The sequence below is a fragment of the Crocodylus porosus genome, unplaced genomic scaffold, assembly GCF_001723895.1.
Source record: "Crocodylus porosus isolate Cpor-Errol unplaced genomic scaffold, CroPor_comp1, whole genome shotgun sequence".
NCBI classification, from domain to species: Eukaryota; Metazoa; Chordata; order Crocodylia; family Crocodylidae; genus Crocodylus; species Crocodylus porosus.
Window position 1 is genome coordinate 143,479,866 of NW_017728931.1, and position 23,002 is coordinate 143,502,867.

Sequence of the window (23,002 nt, forward strand, 5' to 3'; positions counted from 1 at the left end):
CTGCCCCTGCCTCCAGGGCAGTTATGAGCCTGTTGTTGGCTGTGTTCCTTGTGCTCGGTGGCTCCTGCTTTCTCCCCTGGGATGCACCATCCTTGTCCTTGTACCTGGCTTCCTGCTGCTCACCCCATTAAGGGGCAGTCTTCTTTGGCTCCGTGGACCTGTACTTACCTCGCAAGGAGGAAAGCATGTGCGACTGACTGCAGGCATCGCCAGAGGAGCAGCCAGGCCCCCCAGTCCAGCTGCACGTGACTGGTTCTTCATTGCCTGTGGCGTGGCCTTTGCTGACCAGATCAGCTCTCCATTCAGTGCTCCGTCACCGGTAGGCAGCCGGCCAAGCTCCTAGCACTAAGTCCTTCCCGTGCCACAGCCTTCCCAGCTGGTATCGTAGCAAGGTCCGAGGTCCGGTGCCCTTATGTCCCAAGGGAAAGGCCTGGTGCTGCCGAACTTCAGTCCCTGTGGCCCAGCTGCTCAGATATCCCCGGGGAAGGCAGCTCTGGGGCCAGGACAGAGATCTGCATTGCTACCTCTTGTGGCTGCAGGAGCTATCCCGCCTGGGGGTGCCTGGCCTGCCACCCCTACCTTCCCTCCGGGACCTGGGCACTACGGACAGGTCCCTCTGGCTGTCAGGTAGGGCGCAGGCTGCTTGGTGTCCCCTTCTGGAGCCCTTTTTTCACATTTTGACCCTTTAACCCCCATGTCACGCCTGTCCTGCTTTTTCTTTAGTTGTCTCCCCCCAAAAATAGTTGCATCTTTCACTCTGGCCCCACCTGTGGGGCTGTTAGTTATATGGGTGGGCTTTAAGGCCCCTGTTAACTGGAAGATGCGAATAGACAGGGCACTTTCCTCCGCACTCAACCCCAAGAGCGGGGCTTCCAGCCCATCCCCTTCCCCTCACCCACGTCAAGCTCCTGACCTTGGCAGCACGCCCTGGCTTTGGCAACGGGAGGGAGAGTGAGAAGATTGTTAACATGCCTTGGATCCTATCCCAGAAATGCTTGTTGGAAGCCATGGACTCCTCTCCTTCCCCGGGGTCCGGGGGCACATGGCGATGAATGGGACGGAGTGAGTTGATATTCTGCACTGTGGGTCTGTCCTGTAGCGGCCTGGTTGGCCTGGCACTGCCAGGCTGCATTTGGCTGCCGCTAGCCTGTGTGCTGACGTGATTGCAATGTGGGAGCATCCAGGCATGCCTGGGCTAGCGGGCCAGCTAGGGACGCCGCAGCCCTTGCTCCCAGATGCTAGTCTAAGCAGATGAAAGCCGGGAGGGGGAAGACAAGCAAAGCAAACCCTGTTCCAGCATGAGTAAAGACCTGTTCCCCAGCAGAGTCGGCCAGCTTAGTTTGGCACGATGTGATGTGGCATGAACTAGAGCCTACGGTTGCTAGCGCAGTCCTGGGACCCTGATGCTGGAGGCTGACTTCTGTACTCTGTAGATCTGGGGGAAGGCGGGTTGGATTTTAGCTGGCTCTGTGGTGGCTCAGTAGCACATGGTACCTTTCCCAGCAGACACTTGCTCGCTGGCTGTCAGTGGAGCTGGTGCACCGGTGGAAGCACCCGGCGAGCAGGGGGTTAGCGGCCTTTTCAGACTTGGCCATGCAGGTTGTCCATCTTTCCAAGGTAGCACGTGGCAGTGGGTCCCACTCTTTACTTGCTGGGGGCTGGGCTGGTTCCTGGGGTCAGCTGCCTTCATTGGAGTTGCAGCAGATAGGAGCTGTCTCGGTTCGTGGCTCAGCTCCTGCTGTTGGTGATTGTCCCCTGCCCCTTTGTGGTGTTCGCCTGCACAGCAACACCCCCATGATGCCTTCCCCTGCCCCTTGCAGGAGGGCGGCCTCAGTCGCCTGGTTTGAGAGAAAAAAGGGCGAAGATTTCTGTACCATGGAAGCCCTGTTGCCGTGGGCAAGTGACCAGCTGGGTTCTGGGCGCTCCAGCACTGTGGGCCCTGCCACATCGGGATTGTATACGGCATGGACTGAGCCAAGCGCCCGCCTCTGCTCTCTCACCCCTGCCAGCTACCCTGAAGTTTGTCCTCCCAGCGGTGAGGGACTACGAGGCAGTGCTGCACCAGCCTTAGACCGGTTCCTTCCCAGCAGCAATGATTTGCTGCCTGTGTTGTCTCTCGGAGTAGAAAACATGGTCTGCTTAGTCTTGAAAGTGAATGTGGGCTGGCTTTTGGGTTAGCTCCGAAGGTATGCAGCAGGAAGCTTGAACATTAGAGTCCCAGAGCCGTGGGGCTGGCAGGAGCTGCAGGGGTCACATCCAGTCCAACCCCCTGCTCAGCCCTGTCTGAACCACCCTATAAAAATCCATCATCTAATTCTTAGTAAAACTGCCATCAGCCTTGACACAACACTAGAGATCACACCCCAGCCTGCCGCAGAGGAAGCAGGGGGACCACAGCAGCCAACCTTTCTATAAAAGGGTGTTAATATACTCAAAAGAGTCCAGGCTGAGGCTGTGCCCCCACTGCAGAGGAAGGCGCACCCGCCCCCCCCCGTCTGAACCAGTCTGAGCAGGGGGGGAAATCTCTTCCTGCCCCATTGCAACATTGGGCTGAGCCTGAGCATGGGGGCAAGACCCTCCAGCCAGGCCCCTGTGGGGTTGGTGCCAGCAGGAGCATTGGCACAGCCCAGTCTCATCCCCAGCTGGGGCTGCAGCAGTACCCAGCACCCCTGGGGGAGGATTAATGCAGCCCTGTGTGCTTCTCTAGGGCCCATGAGTGGGCAGCAGGTTTCTGTGTAGATTGATTTGAACGGTTTGAAGACTGTGGCATTGGAAGCTGTTCTGCCAAAGCCCCAGCGCTCGGCCTAGCTGTACGAGATGGGCAATGGAAAATCAGTGCTTGCTCCTGAATGGAGGAGCCATGGCCTGGACTCGGGAGCCCTCTCTTAGCTGAGCAAGGAGGGCGTAGGGCTGTTTCTGCAGAGCTCCTATGCTGCAGCAGTGCTTACGTGTGAGGCAGGAAGTAAAGACGGGCCTGAAAACCCCAGCATTCACCTGGGGAAACTCAGCCGGGATTCCCTGTCCTCACCCCAGCCTTGGGGGAAGTGCCGTGGGGTTGTAACGATGTTGGTAATCAGGCCCCTTCTCTCCCTTCTCCCCTGCGGGGCAAGGTGGCAGGTCCCAGAGCAGTGCGGTTATCCTCTATAGAGACTGGATACCTTCCTCCTTGCAAGGTTCTGGGAACACCAAAATAGCACCAACCTCCCCCCACCCCCAGCCCAAACCACTAACTAGTGGTTAATGTAATTGGTCAGATCAGTGTCTGATGTCCTGTGGTGTCAGCGTCCTTGGTGCTGATCCAGATGCGGGGTAAAGCCACTTCCTGTCCTGAAGAGGTCACATGCTAAGAATTCCTGCCTTGAGGCCGGGGGCCCTGGGAAGTCCCCAGGGAGAAGTCGCTCTCGCTTTTGATCATGTTCTGTGGGCATGCTGGAAAGGCCGAGCTTTCGGGAGAGACATGAAGTGCGGGAGGAGGGTTTGGGGCGAGAGCTCATTTGTTCTGTGGCAGGGTAACATGGAAAGCCTAAGGGCAGGTGTCTGGAGGGTGGAGGTAGCAAGACCTTGAGACTGGCTGGTGGGTAAGCACTAGCGACTGGCAGGGGTAGGCTGGAGGGGAGGAGGAGGCCGCAGTGGCGAGGGCATTTGCACAGTGCAAACGATCAGCAAAGCTTCTGTGCCCCATGGTGCTCCCGGCATGCCAGCACCCCCTGCCCAGCACTCCTTCTGGAGCCGGGGACCGTGCTAGCACCCCCTGCCTAGCTCTTCTGGAGCTGGGGACATCTCAGTACCCAAGCTGTGGGCAAGAGCTGCCATCACCGGCAGTCCTCTCGAGATGCAGGCTGTTGTTGTCACTGTGTCCTGCCACTCCAAGCACCAGAGCTCTTTCCTTGTGAGAGGGACCCACTCCCGCGCCACACTCATCTTGGCTGCTGTGTGATGCAGAATCAAACTGGGCAGGGGTCTGGGCTTTGTGCATCTTCAGCTGGGGAGCTGCATACCCCTTGTCCATGGCAAGCAACATGGCACTGGGGTCACTGCTTGTGCCATGGCACAGCTCTGGCTGGATCCCTGGGCCGGGGCTGCAGCCTGCCTCCAGCCTGAGGAAGGTTTGGGAGCCAGCTCTGTTGCCAGGATGACTTTAAGTGGCTGTTCCTGTTTAGCCTCAGAGTAGCTCTTGGTGCTGTTCCAAGGCTGAAGTCGGAGGCGGGGGATTGTTCTTCCACTTCGCAAGCAGAAAGGGATCTTGGAGTCATTATTGACTCCAAGATAAACATGGGCCGACAATGCGAGGTCACGGTTGGCAGGGCTAACCGCACCTTGTCGTGCATCCACAGGTGCATCTCAAGCAGGGCAAAGGAGGTGATCCTCCCCCTCTATGCGACGCTGGTCAGGCCACAGCTGGAGTACTGCGTCCAGGTCTGTACGCCCCATTTCAGGAGGGATGTGGACAACATGGAGAGGGTCCAGCGGAGGGCCAGCTGCATGATCCGGGGACTACAGGGCAAACCCTACAGTGAGAGACTGCGGGACCTGAACCTGTTCAGCCTCCACAAGAGAAGGCTGAGGGGGGACCTGGTGACCGTCTAGGGGGGACCAGAGGGGTTTGAGGGAGACACTGTTTCCCCTAGCGCCCCCTGGCATGACAAGGAACAAAGGACACAAATTATTGGCGAGGAGGTTTAGATTAGACATCCAAGAACTACTTCACAGTTAGGGCGGCTAGGAGCTGGAACCAACTTCCTAGGGAAGTGGTGCTGGCTCCTACCCTGGGGGTCTTTAAGAAGAGGCTTGATGCCTACCTGGCTGGACTCATTTGAGTCCAGTCTTTTCTCCTGCCCAGGCGGGGGGTCGGACTTGAAGATCTGCAAGGTCCCTCCTATCCGACTTCTGTGATTCTATGATTCGCTTCTGAGCAGAGGTTCTGAGTGTTTCAGGCCATTCACCAAGCCCCTGCTCTTGCCAAGTATTGGCCATTGCCCCTCTCCAAGCAGCTCTTCTGGTCTCTAGGGGTGCCTGTGAGAGCCAGCAGTACCCCCCTGAAACTGGAGGTCATCCCCAGCCATTCCACCTTGGGCTGCAGTAATTCGGGCCTGCACTGGGCCTGCCCCTTCCAGTGGGAACCTGCAGCAGAGCTAAGCTGAGCCCCTGCCGCTTCTTCCTTGGAGCCCTCCCCTGCCCAGGGTCTGTGAGCCGGCTGTTTGCATCATCCTCACAGCACCGTGCACGGGAGCAGCTCCGCAGCCAAGAGCTTGAAAGCATGAAATCGGATGGTGCCCAGACCCCTGCCCCCCCAGCTGCTCCTCAGCCACTTGCTGGGGGTTCTCTTGGAGAAGACCAGGTCACCCTGCTGTAGCCTTCATCGCAGTCTGGCGAGAGGCCCCAGGGAGGATCTGGCCCCGGTGCCATCCAGAATGGTCTGCAGGGTTTTCTGCTGCTTTCTGCAGTGACTCTGCCACACTCTCACCAGGAGGCTTTGCTGACCTATCCTCTGTGCAATGATTTGGGCCTGAAATCGGGTCCCATCAGCCTCAGCAGGCAGCAGTTCTCCTGCTTTGAGCCTTTGCTGGCAGGATGTCCCTGCCCAGAGCTCCCCTGCAGCAGTGCAGCCCTGCCCGTCACTGCCCAGTGCGTCTGTACCCCATGCCTCCGTGCTGCCCCGAAAGGACCCTCCCACGATGGAGGAGGGAGTTGGGGCATGGTTTCCCCACAACTGAGCCTGTCAAGGAAGGAAGCTGCTGGTGATGGAGGCTCAGCAAGGAGCCAGACCTCCCCTCCCCTACTCGCAGTACCAGCTGACAGGCATTCAGCGACTTGTGGAAGAGACGTCTGGTGTCCATCACTCAAGAGCTAAGAGGCTGCGTCTCCGTGCAGATGCCTGAGTCCCTCTGCCCCATGTGCAAGGGGCACAAGTACAGTGCTGAGCTGAAGACGTTGGGGAGCTGGACTCGGTGTGGATGAAGGTCCAGGCTGGTGCTGGGAGCGGTCTGAGTGCTGAGCCTCCACAACAGAGCATGGGCCTCACGGCTTCCCCACCAGGAGAAAGGCCTCCTGCTCCCAAATCCCCCCGGTCGTGCACCTGTCTCACGCACCTCTAACCTGGGTCTTAGGAGGTGCCTGGCCCACCCCCACCTCTGAGCTGGTGGCGTCCGTGACTGGACAGCAGCTGACGTGGCTGGAGACGCTATAATCCCCTAATCTCCCTGGCACGGCTCTGCCCAGCTGGTGCACTGAGATCGTTGTGTGGGGCGGCGCTTATCAGGGTTGGCTGCTAATGACAAAGGGATTAACAGTGGGGAGCTGCCTGCTGCTGCCCTGGCCTGGCACTGCTGACTTCCAGCGTGGGTGGGAAGCAGAGGAGTGTCTGTAGCCTCCCTGCCCTGGCACTTGAGGCTGGGACATGGCCAAGCCCAGCCCCCTGAGTGGGTGCATAGCAGGGTCTCCTTGCTGGTGCCCGTGGGGTAAGTGCTGGCCTGCCTCATCTGTACCTTCCCCAGGCCCTGTACAGATGCTCCTCTCTCTCCTGGGAAGGAGGCCAGCATCATCCCTGCTTTGCTGGGGAAACGGAGGCACTGAGTGAAGTGACTTGCCCCAGGCTGTTCGCAGTGGGAATAAAGCCCGTTAGTGGGGTTGGTTCTTCCTGGTCTCTGTGCTTGAATTCTGCTTTGAAGCTGGCGTGTCTGGTGCCCTGGCATGTCCCCTCTGGATGCACCGCATGATGTGCACAACACCTTTGCCTGGGGTTGCTGTTATGTTTTGGGGCAAGCACCGGCCATCTTCAAGAAGTGATTGGGTAAGTGTTGGTCGGGGGCGATCCACTTCTGCTGTGCGAGGGGTATTTCCCAGGCTTCTGGACTTTACTGGTTGCTGCATTGGGCTGGGAAGGAATTTTTTCTTCTTGCTTTATGTTTCAAGGGCTTTATTCTGCTTTCCCCAGAGACACTGGTGCTGCCGCAGCCCAGGCTGGTGCTGGGGCTGGGCTGTGCCAGTGCTTCTGCTGGCACCAGCCCCGCAGGGTCCTGGCTGGAGGGTCTTGCCCCTGCGCTCAGGCTTGGCCTCATGCTGCACTGGGGCAGGAAGGGATTTCGCCTTTGGTCAGACTGGTGTGCACTTGGGTGGGGGGGTTGCCTTCCTCTGCGGAGGAAAGGGATTGGTCCTCCTGGTTCTCTCAAACTTGTTTTAACAACCTTTGCAGCAGCGGCACACGAGCCACCATGGTTGCCCTGTCTTCCCTGGGGCAGATCAGGGTGCTGTGTTTGGTGGTTGTCTGAGGTGACTAGTTTTAGGGCTAAAATCAGACAAGGACTTGGATGGGAATGTTTGTTTGGGGAGGACCCTGCCTCAGGCAGGGGGTTGGGCTAGATGTGACCTCTGGAGACAGATCCCTTCCAGCCCTGCTTTTCTCCAGTTCCTTGATGCCATGGGCTGGACCTTGAACGACAAGACACCTTAAGAGTCACCACGGTCCTCTTGCCTGAACTGGCGGCTGCGGGCAGCCCTGACCCTTGCTACAGAAACTTTTGCCCCGCTCTTGTTTCTGGAGAAAGCAGCCAGGCTCCTGTGAGCTCCAGGCATCTGCTTCCTGAAGGAACGAAGCTTCTGCTGCCTCCAGCACCGGTTTCAAAGGTCTGGGCAGGAGTGTGGCCGTGCTGGGCTCTGTCAGCCACTGCTGGAATCGTGCACAGTCCTGGGCCGTCGGCTCCCTGCAGTATCCACTCAGAGGCTGTGGCCCCTGGACAGCCATATGGAGCTGCCCGGACGGCTTGGACCTCGGCAGAGCTTGTCCCCCTAGGAGGAAAGCCCTGCAAGGGGAGCTTCCCGAGCACCAGGTGCAGCGGGCTGGGTGCTGCCTTCTTCTGCAAACCACTTGCACTTGGCTTCAGTTTGCATAAACTTTCACCTGCTGACAGCTGCTTCCACTTTTCCCAGCTTGCAGGGGCTTGGACTGCTGCATCAGCGGGGCACGGGCTAGCAGCTCTGGCGAGGTGCTAGAATCTGTCCTTGGAAATGAAGCGTGGGTTACACAGACAGTGCTGCTCCTAGCCCCATGGAAACCAAATGGCTCGAATGGACGTGACCTCCTGAAGCCCCTGCCAGCCCTGTCACTTCCTTCATTGTCCACCCCCAGGAGAGGGCAGGGTCACTCTGCCTGCCGTTGCTTTACACCTCCTGCTTCCCATCTGCCCCAGGTCTGGGGAAGTGCTGTGAGGCAGACAGTTGCTGCTGCTTGGGCTGCGAGCTGTCATGCCATTCCCCTGCTCCCTCCTGCAGCAAAGTCCTGGCTCTTTGCTCAGATAGTTTGGGATTTTCTGGTGGGGCTCCCCAGCTTCCTGCTGCCTGTATCCCCATGGCTGAGCAAGGGCTCATCTGTGTGAAAGACATGAAGGGGTGTCTGTTAACTATTGCACACAAGAGGAGAGACTTAAATGATAGGCCAGGGCAGTCTGGAGAGCACTGGAAGGAGGCTGTGTGGGCAGCTGGGGCCCCCGTCTTGAGTTGGGGATGCTGGAAGGAAAACGGGGCATTCCTGGGTTCAGGACCCCTGGAGGTGAAGCATGCTGCCTCTCAGCGCTCAGTGTCCTGGACAGGTGTGGCCAGGTGTTGGCACGCTACACCCCTCGCGGCCTGGCATACCGAGCACACGGGCAGCAGCAGAAACCCCATTAGCAGCTCAGCAGTGAGCCGTGGGCTGAGGCCCGGTGCTCCAAGGTGCTAACGTGCCCTCCAGCCTCAGAGCGGCTGAGGCTTCCCAGCCAGGTCCCCCAGCTACCCATGCTGCAGGGTTGGTTGCATGCCTAGCTCCCTGTTTCCTTGCCCCTTGGGAGCCTGCGGGTGTAAGTGTCCCTTCTCCTTCCCTTTCCTTCCCCTCTCCCTGCCTGCCACTTGCTTTGTTCTGGGGTGGAAGGAAGCACCAGAGCTGAGCTGAGCTGAGGCTGGGGACAGCAGCAAGAGCAGGGAAGAGAATAGTTCCCCCCCTTCCTGCCCTGTCTGCCAGGAACAGGCTAGGAAAGGGGATCCCCTACCCACCCCCACTGTCAACAGGAGCAGCTCTGATGCTTCCCCTACCCCAGCACAGTGGGGAAAACCACTGCGGCAGGTCCCGGAAGAGGAATGGAGGGGGATTTTCACCTCCTTAAGGAAATCCCCAGAGGCTCGCCTGGTGCACTGCAGTCCAAAAGCGGGGTGCAGCTGTGCCACTGCACCCCCTCTGCATCCACCCCTGGGAGCAGGGTCTCCTCTTCCTTGCAGGTCAGCATGGAGCCGCTTCTCTGTCCTGATCTGTGTGGGAAGCTCCCTGACGAGGGGATGGTTAGGGCTGACGTAAGCCACGATATCATGAACCCAAACCCTAACCCCACCTCGGTCCCCCCTGCGCTGAGCCCTGGCCTGCATTAGGTTTAGCAGGGATTTAACACAGTGTTTGCTGTTCGCTGACCTTTGAGGCCTGCCCCAGTGTTGGTTAGGGGCAGGATTGTCTGCTTCGAGCATGAGGTAGCTGCCAGCTCCAACTCTGGGGCATCACTTTCCCATGCCTCAGTTTCCTTCTCCATAAAGAAAGATGAATTCAGGCAGCTGGTTGGTGCTGTGCCCTGGGCTCCTGGCTGATGAGATGTGCTGCAGAGTACTTTCCTTCTTGCTCTTGTTGGTTCCAGTTTCCCATCTGCTGCATTCCCCTTGGCAGCCTTGCCCAGGCAGCTTCCCCTCTGAGCATGGGTTGCAGCTGGGTTCCCTGCACATCACCATTGCGCTCGGGAGGGCTTGTAAACAGGGCCGTGATCTCTCCCAGCTTGGGCTCTCCTGCCTTTGTCTGTGCTCTGACCTCTCGGCCTGCCTCATCCCTTTCCCTCTGCCTTGGTGCTGCATTCCCTGGAGCAGGCTGCCTGCGGCCCACCTACCGACGCTTGAACTCGAGCTGGGATTTTCCATGCGTTCCTACTTATTTATCCTACTGCAAAGCCGCCGTGACCGACCACGGTCCTTCTGACAAACTCCTTTGCTTTCCAAGGTGAAAAAGCAGCTGAAGAGTTTGTTGAGGCTCCAGGAGCTTAGCAAGTTCTGTAGCTTCTCGGTTTTGTGGAGAAGCAGCCTCTGGTTTCACTTCAACGGCGAGAAATTTATTCTGCTGTTAGTGGGAAGCGAGGAGGAACGTCCCAGTTCTCCATGCGCCTCGTGAGACCCGACAGGGAAGCTGTTGGCCTGTGTAGAAGCCCAGAGGGGGAAGAAAGGCTAGAGAGGCAGGCGGTGATGGAAAGGGAAGCGAGCCGTGGTGGCCTCGGTTGTCATCGCGATCAGCTCGGGGGCGGTTGGAGCGTACGCCCTTCAGTGCCTGCTTTCCTGGAATCCCGAAACTCCGGGCACGTGGCAGCATGTTGGCGGCTCTTTCTAGACCGGTTTTGGCTTCTGGGCTTAGCAGCATGGAAAGTGCCAGGCGGAGGCTGCTCGTTCTGTCTTGTAAATGTGGTTCCCAGATGCAGGCAGTGGCTAGTGGTATAGACACCAGGGAAGCGGGGGACTCTCCAGCACTGGGGAGATTCAAGGAGAGGGTGGATGGGCACTGGGCAGATGATCTAGGCATAGCAATGCCTGGGGGGATCTCCCAGGCTTCTGGGCTCTGCTGGTTGCTTCCCCCCTCCCTTTTTTTGCTCCATGTGTTGAGGGGTTTTCCCCTCCTCCAGAGGCGATGGTGTTGCTGCAGCCCGGGCTGGGGATGGGGCTGGGCTGTGCCAATGCTCCTGCTGGCACCAACCCCGCAGGGTCCTGGCTGGAGGGTCGTGCCCCTGAGCTCAGGCAGGAAGGGACTGGTGTGCACTGGGTGGGGGGTGCCTTCCTTTGCAGCAGGGGCACGGCCTCAGCCTGGGCTCTCTGCAGCGCCCATGACCCCCCCAGCAGCAGCTGGACATTGGTGGCCGCATCCCCCCTGCTTCCCTGGGGGCAGGTGGGGGGGTGATGCCTGGGGCTGTCAGAGTTGATTTGTTTTATGAAGAGATTAGATGATGGGTTTGTCTGGGCTGGTTTGAATGGGACTGATCCTGCCTCTGGCAGGGGTTGGACTGGATGTGACCCCGCAGCTCCCTGCCAGCCCCACGGCTCTAGGACGATTCCCCACAGTGAGGCAGACAGGTGACTGGGCCCAGAGAGCCATTCGGCAGCGCTACAGCCTGTGCTGGCTGCCCTGGCGTCCTGGGGAGACATAGGGCAGCAGAGCGGCCACACGGCTCCAGAGCAAGCTCTGCGAGCGCTTTCTCCATGTGGCCGTGCCACGGACCTCCTGGACGTGCCATTAGAAGTCCGCTCTGCAGCTCCTGCACTCGAGGACCAGGAACGGCTGGCTCCAGGCACAGCCCAGATTCCTTCCCTCGTCTGCGCTCGGCTCTAACAAGGCAGGGGCGGCTCAGGGCACCCTGGTGGAGTCTGGTAGTGAGTGATGGATGCCAGGGTGCAGAAGCAGAGAGGAGCACCACCTCCAGCCAACCTCAGGCCTGGACCCAGGGGGCCATGCAGCTCCATCAGGCCTCCCAGGACAGCTACAGAGACACCAGGCCCTGCACAGTGGGATATTGCCCGAGGCGCCGAGTCTGAGAACTCAAAACTGAGGCACCGGACGTTCAGAAAGAACAGCGATGTCTGAGCACCTGGAGTCAAGACCCTCGGGCCTGTCAAGTCCAGCATTCACCTGTCTGCCAGGGGAGCTGCAGTGCCTCGTGGCATCTGTCGTTAGGTGTTGTGCCGGTCTCTGGTCTCCCCCTGGTTTTCTTGGATCCCTGGCCAGGGTGCACACCCCAGCATGTACGGAGCAGAGACAGCTGTGCCAAGGCGTCCGGCTGAAATGCACCTCCCAGCCACTGGCCCTCTGGCCTGGGCTGTCCTGTCGCGCCCCGCTCTTCTCAGGCTGCGATGGGAGCTAGGCCCTCCACTCCTTTGGCCTCCGGCTGCCCGTGTGCAGCGCGGCCAGGAGGCACCTACAGGGCAGCAGGTGCCGTTTTTAGCCAGCGAGGGCGGCCCTGTAATTACCTCAGAGCTGGCGAGGTCCCCCGGGCAGAGAGCTGGAACACGGCAGGAGGTAAAAATAGAGCCGGTTCCTCCCCACGCGCGTGGCAGCTCCCCCGCACGCCCAGCTCCCTGTCTGTGGGGCCAAATGGTGCAGCATTTACCCTGGCACGGTGGGCTGCGATTCCTCCGGTGCTGCCGGAGAGGCCGACTGGATGGGCGCCCTGTCCTGCCTCCCGCGTGGAGCTGATGGGAGGCCTTGGAGGCTTCCAGGCACCTGCTCCTAGGTGCTGGCCCCAGCCCCTGGCTGAAGGGCACGGCACTGGGGACTCATGGTGGGCGGCGGGGAGAGCCGTGCAGTGTAACACAGGGGAGCAGACCTGGAGACCCCACATCCTGGCCATTAGTAGGTCTTGGATGTGGCAGGTGGGGTCTGGTTTCTCCATGCTGCCTCTGGAGGAGGTTTCCTTCATTGGCTCTGAATGTACTGCCCCTTGTTACAGCCACTTAGAGCCACAAGACATCTTCTGCGCTCCCCTCAGCCCTTGAACCCAGAGGGAGAGTCGTCCTGTGCGCTTAGCCTGCCGGGACCTTTGCCAGGGAGTCCTTGGCACTGAATGCTTGTAGGTGGCACGGTTCAAGGCAGGTGTCAGGCCTGCCTGAAGCCAGCAAAAGTTGCCTGGAGGTGGTTAGTGGCCTCCCAGACCACTGGGTCCAGCCAGACTCGAGCCTCGGGAGCAGGGAAGGGCAGAACCCAGCATGGGCAGTGCGGGGAGCCCTTGGTGCATGGAGCCAGGCAGTGGGCTGGTGCTGGGAGCCAGGTACCCACATACTAATGCCTGCACCTTGCTAATGCAGAACTGCAGCCATTGTGGGAGCTGCATTGAATGGGAGTCGCCTGCTCAGACAGACCCTGGCCTACCCTGCAGAGACAGCCCTACCACTGCCTCCGACCCCCTGGCAGGGATCCCTCTAGCCCAGTGGCTTTCTTTACCCATTCCAGTGCCATTGCCGCACCCTTACTTCCTGCCTCGCTGCTGAATCCCTTCCTCCTGCAGCCCAGGCTGGGGATGAGGGCTGGGCTGTGCCAGTGTTGCTGCTGGGACTCAACCCCTCAGTGTCCTGTCTAGAGGGTCTTGCCCCTCTGCTCAGGGTCTGACTGATGTGGCATTGGGGGCCAGAAGGGATTTTCCCCCCTCATCAAACTGGTATGGGTTGGGGAGAAGGATTTCCTTCTTGTGTAGTGGGGGCACAGCCTCTGCCTGGGATCTCTTGAGCATATTTTAACCTTTGCAACAGCAGGATGTTGGCAGCCACGGGCCCCCCTGCTTTCCTTGTGGCAGGGTTGGGTGTGATGTCTGGTGCGTTGAGGCCCCTGTCCAATTCTGCTGAGAGGTCAGACATTGGGTTTGTCTGGGATGTTCCTGCCATGTGCACCCCACAGGGAAGGAGGAGGTGGAGGCCTGCAGAGCACCCCCAGATCTCATCACTGCTGCCACTCTGCAAGCTTCTCCACCAAATCCTCTCCATTTGGAGCAGCCACGCCAAGCCCAGCAAATGCAGTCGGAGCAGGAGCTGCAGCTGTTTCCGGCTCCCTCCAGCTCTGGGGTATGTACTGGCACTTGCCCTCTCCTCCCCACATTTTGGAGATCTGCATTGTGCTGGACTGGGGGCCATGGAGTTGGGCTGGGTGTCACCTACAGTCTGGAAACAGAAAGAAGGGTTGGGCTTGTAGGAGGCCAGTGCTCCTGCTGGCGCCCGTGACATCACACAGGTGAGCAGAGCAGGCCCTGCTGCACCTGAAGGGCAAATGCTTGTCGTGTCCCCCCTGCCCCATGCCTGAGAGGCCTCTCTTGCACCTCATCGTGGGCTGGGGTGATGGTGAGCATTCGCATTACAGTGTTTGTAGGGTGGAATCGCCAGGGTTTATTCTGTGTTGGTTGCAGCAGTACAGGCCCATGTCCCAGCCCTGCTCCCCCACCCTATTCCCCAACTCTGCTCCACAAGAGATGGATGTCCTGAGATGTGCTGGTGGCCATGCCAGAGACCCTCCACCTCCGGCACACTCGTGTCCCATTCAGAGACAGGATTGCAGTCTTCTCGCTGCCCCTTATCTTCCCTCCCGCTTCTCGGTGCTGTGCTCCCTAGCTGGGAAGGTGCCAGCCTGTGCTGCTGCCGTGCCAGTGTCTGGGTAGGCCACGTGCCAGGCCTTATCTTTTGAAGACCTGTCCCGGCTGGAGTTACTGGCGCAGAGCAGCCAGGTGCGATTCCCAAGAGCACATGAAAGAAACCAGGGCCCCTTTGCCAGGTGTGATAACAGTCAGCCAACAGCTCAGCCTCAGGTTTCTGCTCCCACCATGGTGTGGCACAGCATCTTCCTGCTGGGCAGTGTAGCCCTTTGTCAGAAGGAGCAGATCTCTTATCTTCATGCTGTCCCCGAGGCTCCTGCTGCCGCTTCTCTCCGGGGCGCCCTGGAGAGGAAGCAGGTGCTTGGAGACCAGACCCCAGCCTGGGCTTGCCCCCGTTCCAGCACATGCTGTCAGGACTGGGGCCAGCGCCCCCAGGTTTGTCGCTCTCCTGCTGCACCCAGCCGAGCTCGGGGCTACCCACTTACTGAGGCTGCTGGAAAAGAGTTGGTTGGACTCTCTCCCTCTTCCCTCCCAAGGGGTAAAGGGCTGAAGTTGACCTGGGGAGACAAGTTTTATACCTAGTCGAAGCTGGGTGGTGTGTGGACCTGTCGGGGAGCCCCTGCAGAGAAACAACACAACCCCAGCACCTGCCTGCACCCCCCAACCCAGCCAGGATGCAGCGAGACTCCTGTGCTGTGGCCGGGCCCTGCCCTGATGCTTAAGCTTCCTCTCAGGCTGTTTTGGAGGTGCGTTTAAGTGAGGATGGAGCTGAGCCTGAAGTGTTAATGGTGGTTTTCCGTTCCCAGAGCATTTCCTGGCACGTAAAGTGGCTAGCAGGTGGCAGGCCTCCCTGGCATCCCTCTTGCTTCTCCATCCTTCCCCTGTGCCAATAGCTCCCTGGGTCTGAGCACATCGGCCGTGAGACCACTCCCCACCGGACAAGCTCTTCCTAAAACAGGTTCAGCTGGAGCTTGCTAGGTGCCCATAGCCATGGGCTCCCTGGCTTGGCCTGAAGTTTTGGCTTGCAGGGGCCTTCTTTTTTTTCCGGCAATAGCTCCTGACCCATTTCCTGGGGGGCGGGTGGAAAGGTGCGGGGCAGCAGGTATCAGCCACCTCTCTGCAGGGGCCCGGTGCCCTGCCAGGCTAGGATGAGCTCAGGTGTCTCGCTGACACATCCAGGTTTTAATTTGAGAGCACCTAAGAGCAGGTTTGAGCAGCTAATGACAGCCTTGGGGAGAGAGGGCATGGGGTGAAAATAGACTGCGAGGGGAACGAGACCGCCCTGTTCCTTGGAGACGCTCTTTAATTTTAGCTCTGCTATAAAAACCGTATCTCCTGTCAGTTCCTGAATCCCACATTCATCACCCAGCACCACCTTTTCCGGGGAGCGTGGCCTGTCAGTGGAGTTGCCTTGGGGCAAGGCAGTGGAGGAGCTGTGTCTCGTGCCGTCTGGGGCTGAGAATGACTGTCCCCTCCCATGCGGTGTGGAGGGGACCACTTGTCAGGACCAGCTGGTCTCAGCCTTTTTAGATTTAAGGCCCCTGCATCATACTGGAGGCAACTTCCATAGCTTTGTAAATGGAGCCATGTCATTTTACAAGCTAATTGATGTATTTGTTGGTTGCCTGCTCTCCCTCCATCCTGCTCCATGCATCAGGGGGTTTCAAGCCTCCCCCAGAGGTGCTGGGGGCTGGGGCTGGGCTGTGCTAGTGTTCCTGCCAGCACCAACCCCGCAGGGTCCTGGCTGGAGGGTCTTGCCCCTGTGCTCAGGCTCAGCCTCATGCTGCACTGGGGCAGGAAGGGATTTTCCCCCCGATCACACTGGTGTACAATGAGGGGTTTTGCCTTTCTCTGCAGCAGAGTCATGGCCTTAGCCTGGGCTGTCAGCACCGCCCATGACGCCCCTGGCAGCAGCAGGACATTGGCGGCTGCGGACCCCCTGTATCCCAGGGGCAGGGATGGGGGCGATGCCCGGGGCTGTGTCAGGGGTGACTGTTGTGTGGCTCCGAGGTCAGACACAGGGTTTGTCTGCGCTGGTTTGGGCAGGGCTGATCCTGCCCTGGGGGTTGGACTGGATGTGAACCCACAGCTCCCTGCCAGCTCCATGGCTCTGGGACTCTGTGGTTTACCCGTGAGTCTCTTCCTCTACATCCTCCTTTGCAAGGAGTGCAAGAGGGCTGTCATCACTGCCGCCACGAACACCGGGCTCAGCTGTGCACCTTTGCGTTCATGAGGGGAGGGGGCCGTACGCGTCCCTCGGTAGCATGCAGCAGCCTGGATTGTCCCAGGGTGCCGGCCCAGCAGGGTGGGCGCTAGGTCCAGCGCGTGGCCAGGAAAGCAGGCTGTGCCAGGTGCCCAGCTTTGAAGCCCACGTCCCCTGCTTTGAAGCAGGCGACGGGCCCAGTGTTCCCAGTGCCTCCAGCCAGGGCGGGCAGCAGCTGGGCCAGTCCCAGCCCTCCGCGGCGCCGCACACACAGCCCTTTTGTTTGTGTCCCATAGAAAAGCCATTCTTGCTCTCCTCATCCATATGTAGCGAGGGAACAGGGCCCTCATTGTCCCCCAGCAGACACTTGTTGTGCTGTGCGGGTGCGGCCCCAGGCGTCCGGGCAGCTGTTGGGCAAGGCCACGGTGGGTTCGCCCTGTCCGCCAGGCGGTCGTGCAGAGCAGTGCTCAGCTGTCCCACGGGGCAGGGGCCGAGAGGCTTGAGGCCTGTAAAGGACATGCACAGCCAGGTTTATGGGCTCTTATCTCCTGACCCGTGGTCTTGGAGCTCCTCTGACACCTGTGGGGATGCCGCATTGATAGCTGCAGCCTGGCACCATCTCTGCAGCCAGTACTTTTCGCTTTGCTCCTGTTTCTAGATAGCAGCAGTCCCAAGACCCTCTACCTTCCCTAGACCCTGGTTCTCCTAACCCAGAGGCTGCCAAATGCTTGCAGGCCCCTTGCCAATGCCTGTGGCTGTAGCTATGGTAGCAAGATGCAGGCAGCAATCATGGGCTTGGTTGCTTTTCTCTGGAAGCTAGCGCCAGCAGCTGTGCCAGACCTGGCTGACCTGGGGGAGTTTATCCCATTGCTCATAACTCAGTGGGCACCATGTCAGCAGGACATTGGTTTCAGTCTGTGAAACCTTTGCAGGTCCTGTGGGGTTGTGCAGCACTGCTGGAAGTGCTGCTAGCATCTCCCCTGGGACTGGCATAAACTGTGGCTGCAATTCCAGCTCGGCTAAAGGCAGCTGGAGGGGAGGCTGTTTGATCAGCTCCCAGGGCAGGTAGCTGGGGAGCCTGTCGCCAGCCTCCTGTTGGCCTGAAAGGATTGCACTGATGCAGATCCTCTCTTCCCCATCAGAGCACTGCCCCACTGGAAGTTCCTTGTGTCCTGACCTTTCCACCAGGATGGCCAAGGGGCTGCACTGGAGGGGCTCAGGCAGCTAAGCTCTCTCCAGTGTCAGGCAGGAGAGGTGAGGATGATAAGGGATTCCTGCAGCAGCTGGTCGCCAGGCACATCTGCGACTGCTGTGTGCCAGGGAGGAGAGGCAGCTCAAAGGGGCTGGGGGAGGTGGGGAAAAAAACTGGGCATGGGCTGGGACCACCAAACCCATGACGGTCATGCAGTTTGCTGACACTTGGCACAGGTGGTGAACATGATGCCTCGGCACCTTGCAAGGCAGAGCGGGGGTCTGACTTCTTGGGGCTCCCCTCTGCCCTGGCATCACTCCACCTGTCCCCAGACCTCCCCTGCATGCCCTGAGGCAGGGCCTCCCCCTCTCTACCTGCCTCCAGGACTTCCTGGCAGAGCTCCTGGAATTTGGAGTCCAGCTTTGTACTGTGGCTGCATCTCCTGTGCCCAGCACTGAGCTCCCTGGGACTGGGGGGCTGGGTTTGATTCGGACCTGCGGTCTGGCACCGTTCGGTGGTCAACAGAGTCTGGCCCTTGAGTGTTGCCAGCAGTAGCTCTGCTGGTCCTGCCTGCCAGGACCTAGGAGGAGCATGGTGGGGGCACGTAGGCAGCCCTTGGCAGGATGGCTGGGCATCTCGCAGGTTGCCTCGGCTCTGAGCAGTGCGTAGCCAGGAGCTGCATCTCCCACGCCCTTGGCCAATGCTTTGGGTCGCATTGCAGGCAGGAACTGACAGGGATGGGGGGAGCTTCCTGCCTCTACTCTCTTGCTTTGGTCATGTGAGCCCCGAGCCAGGTGTCGAAGCGAATCCTGGCTTCGGCCCAGCCTTGATGAGCTGCAGCCAGAACGTGTTTCCTGCAACCCTGGAAAGCTGCGGAGTGCAGCGTGGGGCCTGCCAGCTGCCTGCTGGGCCTCCCTGTGTGTTTTGCTGTGCTCCCGGTCTCATGACAGGTGACCACAGTGGTGTGACAGAGCAGGACTGCTCCTTCCAGCCCTTTTGGATAGCTAGAGGCTGCCTTGGGCATGCGAGGTGATGTCCCTGCTTTCTGGAGGGCACCATGGAGCCAATGTGCTTCCACCAGGGAGGGACCTGGCCCACTACCCCCATCCCAGCACCTTGTGTGCGATAGCATGGTCCTCTCTGCAGTCCATGCTGCCCCCATCCCTGCTTCCTTGTGAAAGAGGCTTGTCCAGGCTCTGCCCCATCCTAGGGCAGCCTTGGCCTTGTCAGCAGCCCAACTGCATCAAATGGAGCAGGCTCTATGACTTGTTTCTGCAGCCGGTACAGCTGCCTGAGCATGCCTCACACCCACAGGCCCCATTGCAGACAAGCCTCTGGCCATCCTGGGCTTGCAAGTTACCTGGTGGGGGCATCCCAGGGCAAGTCCAGGGGGCTCTGCTGGGGCACTTGCTCCCCCTGCCCTGGGACTCCTGAAAAGTCTGGCACCACCAGCCTGGCTGTGGCAGCTGCATTTCTAGTCGGGCAGTGCTTGATGTCAGGGCTCTGTCACCAGCCTGCGATTCCTGCTAAACTCTTCACTCCACAGGCATTAACACCACTCTGCTTTGTAATGGCTTGATGTGCCACCAGTCCAGCTGGCCTTTCTTGTGCCATTGTGCTGTCTGCTCCTGGTAGCCCCTATGTCACAGTCCTGTAGATAGTTTTCAGCTCATCCCCAGGAAAAGAGATTTGTTTTTTGCTTCCATTTTCAACTGAAGCATCCAGCCCCAGGCCCCTGGCATTTCAGTAAAGCTTCAAGTTTATATTTAACTGGAGAAAAAGGTGTGTTGTGCTATATGGGATGATGCCCTTTGCCCTCTGCACCCCCCTTTTCCAAGTCCTACATCCACCCATGTAGTGAATTGCAGCAGGCAGGGTTTCACCTTCCTTGTCCAGAAGGTGGTTTATGAAGCTCCAGGCTCTTCCTGTGGCCGTGGGTCCGAGCTGTCAGGCAGTGCTTGGGAGCCTGCCCACTGGGGTTTCCCGCATCTTGCTTTCTGGTGCGTCTCTGTGAGCTGTCTGTTTTGCCCCAGCGGGTCTTGTGGAAGGAGGGTCCTGCACCCCGGCCCTCCCAGGCAGAGCAGGGAAGGCGCGTCCTGTTAGTTCTGCCCAGGTTTAATTTTCACGGGTGTTTCATATAACACCCAGCGGTGGATGTGCTCGGCAATAGGAGCGGAGCCACGTCATGGCTGTGGAGAGGCTGACTCACGGCCCTGCCTCAGCACAGCGTGCTGGCTGCAGCGTTCAGGTGCCTCAGGGGAATGAGGGTCCTGTTGTGTGGAAGGGGGCAGCTCCCTTCTTTTGCTCGACACACAGTCCTGTGCCTTTCCCAGCACTGCAGCAGCATCCTTCCCAGGGCTGATCAGGTCTTCCCCTGCTTGGAAAAGCAAAGCCAAAAATGAATTGTTGGTTGTAATTGTGTTGGTCTAAGGCGGGGTGGGCAAAATGCAGCCCGCAGGCCAGATGTGGCCCACCAGGCCATTCTGTCTGGCCCACAGGGCCCCTAAAAAAAAATTTAAAAAAATTTAAAAAAATTAATATTCATCTGCCTCTGGCTGTCTGTCATGTGGCCCTTGATGGCTTGCCAAAGCTCAGTAAACGGCCCTCCCCCCAAAATAATTGCCCACTCCTGGTCTAAGACAGGCAGACAAGGATCTTTAAGTAAATGCGCTATCTTTTATTAGACCAACTAAGCAGTTGGAAAAATTGTGCTTTGCAAGTGGGGACAGATCACACTCGTGTGAAGAGGTGGAAGGAGGCTTGAGAAGGGGGCAGGTGGGGCGTGGAGATCTGGAGTGGTGCCCTCTGCCATTGCAGGCACCCAAGTCCACATCCCCCCATCATGAGTGCCCCAAGGTCCGTGCTGCCGCAGGGAAGCTACCCCAGACCCTCCTCGCTCCGGAGACAGGAAGGCTTCTTTCCGCCTGCAGTTTTGGTAGTGGGGGATGGTGCCGGAGCCATGGTGGTCCAGGAAACATGCGAGTGCCTAGGACTTTCATCTAACCGACTGCCTGGTTCCCTTGCAGAAGCTGGTTTACAGCTCTCGCCCTCCCAGCCTATGCCGAGTTGCGGGCTGTTCACACCCACTTGTCCTGACTTGGACGACTCAGCTCTCTTCCCAGCCTGTCTGCAGGCAGCAGTGGTGTCCAGTCAGACTTCATGCCAGGTGTTAGGGTCTCCTCTCCAAAGGTTGACTCCCAACCCTGATCTGAGTTCAGCTTCCCTGATGCAAGGTGGTGCAGTGCCCCAGACAAGCCCTTCCACAGCTTGGGGCAACGATGCTAATCCTGCCCCATCTCTGTGGGAGATGCTTGGCCTGGTGCACTGTAGGGCCCTGCTTGCCCTTTCCAAGCTGGGTGATGTCAGGAGCCTGGTCACCCTCCTCGGGTCTTCCTTACACGTGTTGTACGTATCATACAGGCATACCTGAGGCTAGGAGGGCCCTTGAAAATGGATGTGGCTCCTAACGTATGCAACCACTTGTGCTCTCATGGAGGCCAAGCCCACGTTGGCACGAACTCAGGTCGTGCTGAGCAGGGACCTAGAATCACCTCGCACTTCCTCGCCTGTGCAGCTTGGCAAGAGCAGCTTCCTGGATGCACATGCCATGGTCACGTGCGTCCCTGCCAACGCAGGAGAGAGCTCTGAAGGTCAGTGCATTGACACAGCAGGGGATGGGGTCCTTTAAATATTGGGTTTGTTACGTGACGGCATGATCCGCAGAGGGGACAGAGGGAAGAGCGACGTGGAATGGGGCATCGCTGGTTCCTTCCCCCCAACCCCTCTTTTTCCCCCAGGGGCAGCTTGTCCTTCCTGTTGAGCTTTGTCTTGGCCCTTTGGCCCATCATTGAGGGCCAACAGATGCTGCACCTGACTCTGGTTGATAGCAAGCCAGGTCCTCTTTCTTCCGACACGGACCAAGCCCTGAAGGAAACAAATGCAACCACGGATGGGTTGCAAGCAGGCCCCTCACGAGGCCCGGCCTGCGGCTGCTCCCAGAGCCGTGCCTGCTGCTACCGGCAGGTGATGCTCTGCACAGGGGAACATCAGGTTTCCAGCCCCTGGTTTCAAAGTCTCCCATGGGTAGCCCAGCCATATTGCCCATGCATATGTACAGAAAGCCCAGCCCCTTGCTGCAGCTGCTGGAGCCACCCTGTGCAGTCCAGCCCTCGTGTGCCGAGAGATGGTCTCTAGAGTGACAAACCCCTCGCTGGCATCCACCTGGGCAGGGCAGCAGGGAGGCAGTGGAACGGATACTCCCTGTGGCGCCCACGGCCCCCTGGCAGCAGCGCTGGTGGCCGAGGGCAGGGGCTGGGGCGATGCCCGGGGCTGTGACTGTCGTGTGGCTCCGAGGTCAGACACGGGGTTTATCTATCTGTGTTGGTCTGGACAGGGCTGATGCTGCCTCAGGCAGGGCTTGGACTAGATGTGATTTCTAGAGGTCCCGTCCAACCCCACTGCTGTATGATTCAGTGATCAGCTCAGAGGTGCAGGGCTGATTGGCTGTCAGTAGTTATCGGGGATGGCCGGTAGGAATGGGCCCCTCTCCACAACTCCCCCCTCCCCATGGGGGGAGGCTTTGTGCCAGGAGCCTGTTCCCCAGTTGCTGGTGGCCGGAGAAGCTGACACACATCTGCAGGGCAGAGGCTCCAGAGCCAGTGCCTGCAGCGGGTGAGGAAGCAGCCGAGCCTCGTGGCAGGCGGGCGGGGGGCACTGGTGCATGCACTTCCATCCTTGACCTCTGCATCCTCTTGGCTGAGCTGTGGGAAGGCCCCCAGCAGTGCCGGGACATAGCACCCTATTGGGACCATGCCAGGGGAAGCACATGCGACGCACGGGTGCCTGCAGTGGGAGTCATCTGCCCACATGAAGCCAGGTGCTATTTTCTTCCTTGCTCAGGCCTGACCTTTCCTTTTTGGTCCTGGAAGGCTATAAGTGGACTCTCTCCTGCTTTTCTGAGCTTCTAAATTCAGCTGTGGGCAGCCGGCGGTCAGTGGCGTGGTAGGAACAGGTCTGGATGCCCAGAATAGGCCTGCCGCGGTGAACATGTCGTGGGGCAGGGTTCCTCCCACCGCCCGGCCCCCCAGCCAGGCCAAAGTCAGCCAGCCCCAGGCCGGTAGAGATGGGGGGAGCCCAACCAGCTTTGTTTGTGTTTGCAAAGGCGAGGGCTGCCAGCACCAGACTGTTTTGACGGGACGCCGTGTGCCTGGGGTGCTGGAGTGGGGGAGGCTTTGTGAGCTGAAGGCTAAGCAAGGGGCACATTCCTCCGTGCAGAGCCGGGAGGCGTTAGCCAGCCGGACCCTGGTGCATCCTCAGGAGGGAGCTCGGGCTGCTGAAAGCATCCCGTTCACATAAGGGGTGTGTATCCTGCTCCCCTTCGGGTTAGGGGCGGCAGAGCCTCTTTGCAGCTGGAGGTGTCAGACCTGCAGTAGGGCTTCCTCAGGCTGGCAAGGCTGAGCCCCTGCAGTTACAGGCAGCCGTGCAAATCCCTCG